Here is a 9,709-nt window from a genome sequence, read left to right as displayed (position 1 = left end):
TTGTAGGGGAACGAAAATGAATGCTGCAGAAAGACTGGTGAGCTTCGATGGCCACGCTGCTTTTGGTGCACCCAAACCTTACAGAACTATTCCCTGTGGCCCAGTAGCTCCCCTGTGTATCACACACCTTCACATGCCACTCGCTTAAATCCCATGAGGTAATTTTTCAGCTTATTGTTGATACTTCCAGACGATTGCAATGAACTTTGGAGAGCTTTCTTTTACAGAAAGTAATAATCTACGTTATATCTTTCTGTGCCTGTTCGAAAACCGTTAATGAATGCAAACAAAATATGAATGGAGTTCGATAGAATGCCAGAAACAGTTGATGGGACTGAAGGAATGAAGGAGAGAACAATGCTCACTACAATGTTTCTTCCGAGAACCTGGAACCACAAGGAGAAAAAATTGGAGAATACAGATCCATAATTCCTCTCAATTTTCCCACATGTTATCGCGAGTGGAATCTTCCGTTTCTTTCGATTATGTGACCATCTCTCTTTGAAATGTAATGTGCGAAAACATGTGTATAGAAACTTATAAAATGATATTTTTCCTTGTTTATTAGAGTCTCCCTGGAAAGGACGATTGAAATTGATCAGCACTTGTTTTCGTCTGTGTGCTTTAAAAACAAATAAATATATAAAATGTAACTTATGCGTCTCACTGTTTCAAAGAACTTCGTACACAGAACAACAACAACAACAAAGTCTTAACCACAGAGAAAATATGACCCAAGATTAGAATGATTGAGCCATGAAGCAATATCCAGGAATGGACGACCCGTACGAAACCAACGATTTTGATGAACTTTTCAACAGTTAAACTTGCACGGAAAATAAAATTCATTCTCAACAATTTCATAAAGCTTTTATCCCAGCATTAACAACAATCATGGAGTGAGGAACTAATACAACTTACTCTGGAACTGTATATCAGCAAACAATACCATACATCATAAGCATACTTACTCCACCTTTCAGCTCATCGATTTCTTCCACTTGAATATCACCTAAACTTCAGTAATACAACTTAATCTGTTGTCATCTCAGTATTAACAGTATCCATTTTTCTCTATCTGTCTTCGAGAGATCATTTTATTCCTTCTCATGTGATATTCATTTGGCCGAGGATAGTTTGGATTAAACAACCCCAAGTGTGATTAAACAACCCCATGCTCTCTCTCTCTCTCTCTCTCTCTCTCTCTCTCTCTCTTAGCGGTCACTGTTTGATTTTTTCTCCTACATGACAGTGAGCAAACAAATTCACCTTCTCCTTACCCAGGTGTCTAATGTAAAAACTATCCAGCATCCTCGGTCTTTCTTGACACAGACTACTGAGCTTTGTAAATGTCTTTCTAGGCCTTGCATACTTTTTCCCAACGACTTTCAGTTTCTTCTGTGAGCTAGGGCCATAATATTAATTGATATGGATTTTAGTATCCTATATTCAGCCTTCTGTGAAAGATACATTATATGCATGCGTTCAAACATTCTTTCTGTATAAAGAGATGACGAAGTAAACAAATTCATATTAGTCTTATTTCAAGTATTATATGTACCTTAGTAATGCACTCTGTCCTACTTTTAGAACAAACAATTTCCGAAGAGGTACAAAAAAATAATTAGGTATTTTTGCATCCGGCTATATGCCTATTGCAGTTTACTTCCTTTAGGCAAATATTTCGATCTTCAAGAAAATTGTCGGCAAACTTTCTCTCTCCTCTAACGCTTCAGCAATTGTGAGTTTCCAAGGGACAGGTTTTTGTGCTTCATTATTTTTCGGCAAGTGTTCATTCAGTGTGCTGGCGTGCAGGGTAGGCCGTATATTGTGGCTCAAGTGTATATTTTGATACAGTATATTATGTGTTACGGTTCAGTCTGTTCATGTGAGGAGGTATACATTATGCCTACTTCATGACAGGCCAGTGTTGAAATTAATGGACGTTAGAGAGAAAACGTCATAAACCGTTGAAACTATGGGGTGTGGAGAATGTGCAGGGTTTACATCGGTAACGCTCTCAATGCCCTAGGTGTTTCTTTCTCGTTTGATCTGTCTTAGAGACTATATGACTTCTTGTATCAAATTGCAAGGGTCCATTCCGCAGCATATGCGAATTCGCCAGAGAACAGACAAACAGTGTGGAATTTACGGACCATTTTGTGTTCAGCGGGTATGTGCAGCAGCAATGGCCTGGACAACGGAGGGGGTGATCTAGAACATTTCGGAAAACGGTCGCCATGAAGCAGAGTTTGCTGATTTGCGGTTTAATTCTTACGGGTCCTGGATGGTGATGAGAGAAACTTGGTGACGAGAGAGAGAGAGAGAGAGAGAGAGAGAGAGAGAGAGAGAGAGAGAGAGAGAGAGAATTTCAGCAAGAAAAAGTAAGGTATAGCATAATACCTGCTGGTATACGATATCGTGTCACACAGAAATAGTGTAATAACTTTAAGTTTAGGTAAAGGAAATTATATCACTCGATTGCTCATGGAGTTTTTGGCATTACATGAAAGTGATATATGTATATAATTTTTAACCGTATCATTTCATTACGAAATCCCATGGAAGTGGTGTGGTTCGGAGAAGGGAGTATATGATAGGATTTAAAATGATGGTGTCCTGTATTGTGTGCGATCCCTACTTATTGCAGACAGAAATGCTTGGAGAAAAAATCGTTGACTACTCCTCACTGGATGTGGCGTCAAGCAATGTATCCACGGACTGATAATTAGAAATGAATAATATTCGGTTTTGTTTTCAAGTGTTTATCACATTCAGTGTCAGTAAAAAGAAATGAAATACTCACGTTTGTTATTATCCATGTTGACTCCTGGCTCTGGCAAATACATTTGTTACGCTACAAACACTACAGTTACACGGTATTTTTAGTATATCAGACAACATTGCTAACGTTGAACAACACTAGTGTATTATATTGTAACACTCACTAAAACTTTAGGTCACACCATGACTGTGTAACCAGAAATGAAAGTGGAAACACTGCCCTTCAGAAAAGTGTTTTGACATTGCATGAATTACGAGTATAACAGCGTATGCTTACTGCATGATGACAGCGATTATAACTTGCTCATTTTAAGCTTGGCGTTGTTTAAGCTTTAGGTCTTACCATGAAATTCGATAATTTCGAGATTTGGTATATGGTTACGAAATACACTTATTCACCGACCATAAACCGCTAGTGGGTATGTTCAAAGAAAAACTTCTCTCTGGGAGGAGAGCAAGATGGAAATGTACAGTCGAAAACTACAATGTACATATTCATTATATACAAGGCAAAATGAATCTAGTAGCCGATGCATTATCTAGGAACCCAAAGACAATTCAGATCGCGGCATCAGATCTCAAAGGAAACATCTCAAACCACGATGAAATCGCGAAAGCACAAAGACTTGATCCAACATGGTCTAAAGTTATATACAAGTTAGAAAGTGGAGGACATACAATTTCCCCAAACTACATGTACAACTAGAAAAATTCACAATAATCAATAACGCCTTATACAGGATCAACCCAGGATTGCAGGTACTACAATATTAATACAATTACCACAAATATGTATCGACAAATGATTGCATTATGTTACAGTTGTTACAATTATGCAACTACAAACGATAGGTAACAATTACAATAAAATTATGTACAATACAACCATGTAACAATACATTTATGTGGCAGTTCATACAATGTTACAATTATGTATTACTACAGTGTTACTACAATATTACTACACTGTTACTAGAATTATGTTACACTTGCTACAGTTATGTAACTACAAACGATATGTACCAATTACAATACAGTTATGTACATTTATTATGTAACAATACAATTATGTAACAATTCATACAATGTTACAGTTATGTATCACTACAGTGTTACTACAATATTTCTACAATGTTAATACAATTATTTTACAGTTGCTACAGTTATGTAACTACAAACGATATGTAACTATTACAATACAATTATGTACAATACAATTATTGTGTAACGATTCATACGATGTCAGTACAATTCTGTATCACTGCAATGTTACTACAATATTACTACAGTGTTAATACAATTATTTTACAGTTGCTACAGTTATGTACCTACAAACGGTATGTAGCAGTTATAATACAATTATGTACAATAAAAATACAATTATGTAACAATTCATGCAATGTTATTACAAGTCTTTATTACCAGATTCATCATACAAGTTAGGTGAAACATTAGACATTACTAAAGGGATAACTCCATATGTAATGTAATGACCTAGCAGTGTTACTATTGTGCAATTATATGCGTATGTCTGTTATACATACACATTTTACAATATGTTATACAGTATTTTATAATCAATTTAACTATAATGCATTTGCACCATTATGTATACAATTTGTTTAAAATGTATTATGTTTCTAGAATATTATTAGATCATTGCAATATTAACATGAATATTATATCTATGCAATATTATAATCAATTGTATGTATTAATACATTAGCATATGTCAATGATGATTGCTGTCGTAGGACCGCCAGCTGGCGTGACCATGTCAGGACTCCGTATTATAATAATACAACTCGTAATAGATAGATAGATAGATAGATAGACTGATAGAAGCACCAAGCCAGATAGGAATTGTGTCAGCGAGAATCGACCAAAAGGAAATTAATTCAGCAAATGCTTAATGAACAGTATACCAGTAGGCACCAGAAGCATTACATACACACAGACATACAGGGTTCTAGAAGCTCCCACGACAGTGTACCCCACGTGACACGACCCCTGCTAAGCGAGAATGTACGAATCAGAGATCAGAAAAGGGCTAGCCATAGAACCGACAGGTAGTCGAGAGAGGAAATAAGAAAAGAGGTCTGACGAAACTTAGTAAATTACGTTCCTGTGTAAAACATACTCAGCTCAACTTACACTTTCCTTTAAGATAACAAATCAAGTTCAACTCCCTGTATTCATCTTTAACTTCTCCTGCCTTCAACTAGCACAATAACTTTAACCAAATCTCAAGATTTACATATTACAAGACCAAACAGACACAAAACTATTATTAGTCTTCATAATGATAATAATAATAATAATAATAATAATAATAATAACTAATAATAATACAATTATTATTATTATTATTATTATTATTATTATTATTACTATCATCATTATTATTATTATTATTATTATTATTATTGTTATTATTATTATTATTATTATTATTATTATTATTATTATTATTATTATTATTATTATTACTGCTGTTGTTGTTGATGTTACTGAGACATTAGGACAGTTATATGAGGCGATGTAAGAAAATTCGAGACTGAGAGAAACTCTGACTCAGACACCAGTTTCCTTACATCACTCCCATTATTAATTCTTCCAACATCCCTCTGGGAAATTTTCTTGTTTTTGTCAATATTACGAGTACTATTACTATTCTAGGGAAGAACTAAATCGCCGTCTTTTGCATATCGTTTGAACTACTGCCTTCATTCTTTGCCATATTGGAGTTCCGGTTGGCTGCTTTATCTGACCAAATATCATCCTAATCCAACTTCCAGAACGCGGATAGGATCCAGAACACACAAAGAAATGATGCTTTCCATAGGTCAAGAACCACTAAAGTTAGAGAGCTGAAATTTTTATGGCACATACCTGGGACGAGACAGGACAGCAGTGCTTAATTCAGCCAAGACCGGATCATTATTCTCTAAGATGGCCTATGGTCCAAAATTTTAGAAGGCGACATGCAGAGGATCAGTGACCTTGACCTCAAGGTCATTTTATAGATTGATTTCTAGTAGGCAATAGTTGTGGGAACTTTTTCTTAATCAAAATTATCTTTGGTCAGTTTTGCGGCGTTCTATTTTTTTTTTTTTTTCAGTGGGGAGGGAAGATCACCCGTTTGACTGACGACCTTAGCCTTTGATCCAGTTTTGGGGTTTATTGTTGGCGATACTGACCATTTACTAATCGCCCTTGGGTAGAATCGAAAGATCAGTAGCACAAGATATAATTTCTGTCTAAAAGTCTGAATACCAACTACTTTTTGCACCGGCCTGCACACGGAACTATGCTCACTGATGTAAGAGAATGGACACATTGTGTACTTATATACCTGAAATACGGGAACAATTCAGGTCTTTTAACTGCTTTAATAACTACTTGTAAGGAAGCGAGATAACCAAGTTAATGATGCTAGGAACTGTCCAATTCGAGATATATGAATGCACTGTGTACACAGACCACAACAAGTGATTGGCACATATTTTTAGCTTGGTAGTGAACAGACGGACTCGATCTGCTAGGTATGGTGAAGCGCAACAATGAAGAAAAATATCTCGCTAAAATATGCGCAAATAGTTTGGCCTTTTACATACAGCCAGGATCCCAAGGGCTTGAAATAATTTAAAAGTGTCTGGACTCTTTTACTGAGCATTGAGTGGTGTAGTTATCCCACTCCCTTCCCCTGCTTTCTCCTATCGTTAAGTTAGCAAAGGATATCAAGATGAAGATAGTGATGATTGTGATGAGGGCAATTAATTACATATAAATAATGGAAACAGATCATTTTTTAACACAAGGAGGAAGGAACCAAAGGCCAGGAGTCTGAACCGTTCCTTCCAAGGAAAAAAAAAAAATTACAGTACAAAACAGAGCCAAATTCAAGATCCGTTCATTTCGAGATGCCTGCACACACTTCGTTTAAAAGACTGGAGAACATAGGAAGTAGGAAATACAGACAGACGGAGATAGTTCCAGAGGTGCCCGTTGCATAACCGAAGGATTGAAAGCAACAGTTAACTTTTGCACTGGAGAGCTGGAAAGACAAGAGATGAGCGTTTGTTGCTAGACGAGTGCTATGCGCCCGTCGTAGAGGTGGAAGGATGCAAGCAGATAGTTCAGAGGAGCAGTGACCATTGAAGTGGCGATAAAGAGATAAATATGCAACAGTGTGGCGAAGAGACAGATTGAAGAGAGCCAGTAAGAGGAGGAGAGCTAATGAGATGAAAAGCATTTGACTCCACTCTATTGAGAACAGGTGTATGTGGGGAGCCTCCCCACACATGAGAGTTGTACTCCACACAGGGGCGAATGAAACCCATATATAAAATCAACAGTGGTGCAGGGATAAAGAAGGTACAGAGTCGGCTTAGCACAACTAATCTCTTGGAAACAGATTTTGCAAGAGATATAATATGATCTTTCCAAGATAAGTCCAGAGATAATGAAACCCTAAGTATATTTAAGGATGATGCAGGGTTGAGCTGGATATTACTAAATATTTACGGGTACTCCCGTGGAAAATTTTGTCCGGTTAACAGATATAAGAACTGAGTCTTTGATGCCTTAAAAACAAGATTATTTTTTACCCCAGGCAGAGATATGAGCCAAGTCAGACATCAGGTGTGCCATAGCCTCATCCTTTGTTTGTTGAAGCAACTGCTGAGATGGACATTCCGGGAACCGAACAGAAAGGTGAAGGGTGGAATAATCAGTGTATGAGTGGATAGGGTTGGATGTATAACTTAGAGGTCATTGATGAATAAATGGATGAGAGTTGGTGATAGGACAGAGCCCTGGGGAACACCACTGTTGATAGATCTAGGAGAAGAACGATGGCTGTCTACAACAGCGGCTATAGGACGACCAGAAAGGATGCTAAAGATGAAGGCACAGAAGGATAGAAACCGTAGGAGGGTAGTTTGGAAATTAAATATCTATGTCAGACTCGATCGAAAGCCTTTGAGATGCCAAGTGCAATGGTAAAGTTTTCGCCAGAGTCCAGAAAGGAGGATGACTAGGAGTCTGAATGTAGGTGAGAAAATCTCCAATGGAGCGTCCTTGACTGAACCCATACTGACGATCAGAGAGAACTGGTTGTGATGGCAAAGATGCTTTAAACTTTTCCTGTTAAGAATAGACTTGAAAACTTTGAGACACATGATGTGTAAGCACAGAAGTACAGTTCTTCAAGACAACAGGAGGGACCCCATCATCCCCATATGCCTAGTTAGCATTGAGGCCAGTGATGCCAGAAAATACATCAGTTGAAGAAATTTTAATGTCAGCAATGAGGAAGTCAGAAGGGGGAGGCGATGGAAGAAAAGCACCGGACTTGTCTAAGGAATTGAGGAGAAAGTCTGAGCAAAGAGATATGCTTTATCAGTAGAAGAAATAGCTACAGAGCCATCACAGTAGAAAAGAGGAGAGAAGGATGATGAGGCAAACTTACTGAGGTTTTGGCAAGGTGCCAGACAGTGCGGAAAGAAATCGAGTCAGAAAGTTTAGAGCACTTAGTACAGATGAAATTATCTTTAGCAGAGCAAAGAACTGACTTAGCACAATTCCGGGCAGAAACATAAAATAGATATGATTCAGGGGTGGGTTGCCTCCGGTACCTTTTATAGGCCTTCTCCTTGTTGTTGACAACATTACAACAAGCGTGAATAAACCAAGGCCTATTTTGCATTAGTCAAAAGATTTGAGAAAGGAATGTATGCTTAAATGCCCGGGAGAATAACCTCCGTAATGTGCAAGGCACACTCAGATGGCTCCCTGCCATGGAAACAATAATGAATCCAGGGAAAATCAAAGAATTATTGCCTGTGGACCTCTCAGCCAGCAGCTCCAAAGTGCCACAAACGACATTTCTTTGGAGGGCCCATGGGACAGGTTAAGGTAATGAGGTTGTGATCGGAGGAGCCCAACGGAAAGGAAATATCAACAGTGTAAGCAGAAGGATTACTTGTATGGAAGAGGTCAAGTATGTTGAAACTCTCTCTCCAAGGTGGATATGGGCAGGGTGCTGTATAAGCTGCACTAGGTCATGAGTGGTAGAAAATGTAGGCTTGTTAACCAGGTGGATCAGTGAAAGAAGAGGAGAGCCATAGGTGGTGGTGAACGTTGAAATCTCCTGGAATGGAGATTTCAGAGAAAGGAGAAATGGATAGGATGTGTTCCATAGTATAAGTCAGATAGTTGAAGAATTTTTCATAGCCAGTAGAATTAGGAGATAAATAAACAGCACAGATATAATTAGTCAAGGAATGACAGGAGAGCCAAAGCCATAGAGTAGAGAATTCAGAAGAATCGAGTTCAGGATCACGAGAGCAAGATAAGTCGTTGCATACATATACACAACAGCCACCTTTGGCTTTGAAATGAGTACAGAGAAAGTAGGAAGATACAGAAAAGGGTTTGCTGTCAGTTGCCTCAGACAGCTGAGTCTCTGTTATGAAGAGAAGGTGAAGTTTACGTGAGGAGAGGTGGTGCTCAACAGAGCGAAAGTTAGATGAAAGGCTGCGAGTGTTGCAGAAATGAGGGAGTGATTCAGACAGTTGTTCGAGTCAGCTTGTTGAGTTGTCACTGTGAGAGGGGCAGATGGTGAGGGCATTTATGGTCCCTCCACTCTGGGGACTCCAAGGCTTGGTTATTAGACCCGATTTGTTTTAAATATTTTGAAAGGGAAGTGTAGTGTGTAATGTGCATGTAGCTTTGTGTTGACAGTTAGAGAAACTTGTATTGGAGAGTATGCTGGCCGACTCTTTGTGTAACTGAAACACCGAAAAGTTCAGCAATGGGGGATGGTCAGGAAATAGTCCTGAAGGCTGATGAAATGGGACCTCCAGCTCTCCCTGTCATCAGCTTTTCATCCACTTTGGAAGTACTACCCTGATCGATTGGT

This window comes from Coenobita brevimanus, chromosome 55 (assembly GCF_032717465.1).
Source record: "Coenobita brevimanus isolate Jiangsu-jjx chromosome 55, ASM3271746v2, whole genome shotgun sequence".
Taxonomy (NCBI): Eukaryota; Metazoa; Arthropoda; class Malacostraca; order Decapoda; family Coenobitidae; genus Coenobita; species Coenobita brevimanus.
The sequence above is the reverse complement of the archived record's forward strand: the minus strand, read 5'-3'. Positions refer to the sequence as shown.